General features: G+C 41.3%; 1 long non-coding RNA gene across 1 annotated transcript; it reads left to right on the top strand.

The window, feature by feature from the left end:
* The first annotated feature begins 325 nt into the window (after positions 1-325).
* Positions 326-1,033, top strand: LOC114358496 (uncharacterized). Its single transcript, XR_003656378.1, has 3 exons — positions 326-432; positions 568-662; positions 894-1,033. It is a non-coding gene; the product is annotated as an uncharacterized LOC114358496 (long non-coding RNA).
* Positions 1,034-2,512: the final 1,479 nt, after the last annotated feature.

Here is a 2,512-nt window from a genome sequence, read left to right as displayed (position 1 = left end):
CCCGGAGGATAAAGTAGGTAATCCAGTAACAGATGCTTTCCGCTTTGCACTGGAGGGAAGTCGAACCTTAACTTCGAACTCCTCCTATGTTCTTGCGATTAATTTTTTGCGGGTCCAGAGACAGTTTAACTTTCCCTCGGGACAAACTTGATCTTCGCCGGTTGGGTTTTTAATGACGGTCAAGCTGTAGATCCTGGCTACACAGGATTTGCAGCGGTGGGAACGAGAGCTGTGCCGAATAGTCCCGCCGTGACAGTTTTTTGAATACTTTTACTAAAACTGATAAAACAGTCCACTTGTAATACTTTGAGCGCATAGCTTGTAGTAGGAATACGTAACTTCCAGGGACTTTACCAGACATTGTTATAAATTGCTCTCTGGGTAGATTTGGTTTAATAGTTTTTTAGCATCGAACAAGGAAACATTATTTTGGTAAATATTATTTAAATTATTTTGCTTCCTATCTCATCTAATTTTAAATTTATATATACCTCAGACACTGACTGAAATCAGTCAGTCAGCCGTCGCTTATAGCTCTAGACCTAAAACTTGAAATATTGATTGCAGGTCAGAATGCGTTTGGCAGTGGTGATAGTTTGTGTTTTCATCTTCGCATGCGTAGACGCAAGAGTTGGCCAATATTCCCCGGAACAGTTAAAAAAGTAAGTGCTTTCCTATTTTTCTACTTTAAAACCTGAAATTTACTTTTTATTTCTCCCACTAGGTAGACCGACGATCTAATGAAGGTCGTTTGAAGTACCTGCGAGTAGCGCAGGAAATATTTTTTTGAAGGAGGCCTTTGTCCAGCAGTGGACGTCGTTTGGGTGAAACGAAAGAACGAATATGGTATTTGACACCCAACTTTTTTCGATTCTAATTTTTTTTTTCACTAGCAACCCAAAACTAAAATGGTCGAAGATCGTCAGACACACGAGGGACTTGAATGACCTTGAATGGGACGGGCAGTTCCAGGGTGAAGATATCTTCAGCAGCACCAACCAAGAACTTCTTGTAAGTACAAGTTTACCTACTAAGTAAAAGGGTTGGCCTGCCCAAACTATCTGGCCAGAGTGTGGGTAGTAGGCAAATGTAGCAGGAAGGCGCTGGATGCAGGTCGCTCGCTACCAACCGGGCGATCGATCTGGAAATCATTGGGGGAGGTCTATGTTTAACAGTGGACGTCCTGTGGCTGAAATGATGAATTCTACAGCCTTATTCGTACTCAAATTGCCTCTGGTAAATTAGTCGTGTTCCTGCAGTGGAAACTTGATGATCTATAGACTCGGTGTGTGTAGGTCTCCCAAGTGGACCGACGATCTAGTGAAGGTCACGGGAAGCCCGTGGATGCGGGCAGCACAGGACAGGAAATTTCTAGCCGTAGTCGTCCTTTGGTTGATGAAACAACGTCCTCGTATGACATTCTGATTTCAATCAAAGGGTTGCACTAAAATGACACTTTAAACGCTGAAAAATATCTGTATCTTACCATCAGGTGAGATACAGGAAAAGAGCTTCCTCGCTGTGGTTAAAAAAAAAACTTAGCGCTCAAAATTGTTTTCATAAAAATGTACTAAAGTCCTTACCTAACTCCACACAAAATGCCTTCGACTACTTGACTATGTTGTACACCCTTTCCTTCACCCTTACTCTTACGTCACTCAAAACTAAAAACCAATCACTCCAACCTCCTAACCTAGAATGCGGCTCTAACCTCCCTCCATCTCAAAATTTGCTATACCGTCCGTGATACACTGCCGCACATACATACAGTATCTGGCAGTAAATTTGGGCGCTCGCCAAATGCAATGCTCATCCATTATGTTGACTCGGCACTGCACGGGAAGTGGCACGTTTCCATTCTTTACGACGGAACGATAAATTCTCGGCTTACGTTTTATAGCTTGACCATTAGAGCCGTACTACTCCCGAAGATACTTAGAGCCATTTCCTACGGGAAACCAGTTTTGCGGGATTTAGTACCTAATGCAGGATAACGGACAAAAATAATAAACATACTCAAAGTATAATCCAAATTTTTTATTTAGTGTTTAGGCCTTTTCCAGGGCGCTTATAAACGTCCCAAATTTCTACTCAGATTTTCTCCTCTAACCTAGAGTCCACAGTTATTGCATAATATTATCACTCAAAACATAATAGACTGTTTGCAAATTCTGTAGCTATATGTAATCCTGTAGTAGCTACGAGTACTAGGGAGGTACTCTTGCATAGGAATTTCCCTCTCTCAGTCAAAAACTTTCTTCTGACATACTGTTGTTATATCTTCTGTGATGTAAGTAGAGATCAATGACAATAACACAACCTATTGTTATACTTACGGTAAAACACAAATCTTTTAACAGAATGACAGATGAAGGTTGAAAGGTTTTTCTCATATACCTTGTAACCTCCTGATATTAGTTAGTTTTACAGGGTAATCGAACCTCTTGATTGAGCCATTGTGCGAGATTTGTGGTTCATCTTCCTACTCCAACTATCCCAGACCCCCCCAGAA

The sequence above is a fragment of the Ostrinia furnacalis genome, unplaced genomic scaffold (assembly GCF_004193835.3).
Source record: "Ostrinia furnacalis isolate ACB-3 unplaced genomic scaffold, ASM419383v2 OfSCF3961, whole genome shotgun sequence".
Classification (NCBI taxonomy): domain Eukaryota; kingdom Metazoa; phylum Arthropoda; class Insecta; order Lepidoptera; family Crambidae; genus Ostrinia; species Ostrinia furnacalis.
This window is presented reverse-complemented; position numbering and strand designations above follow the sequence as displayed.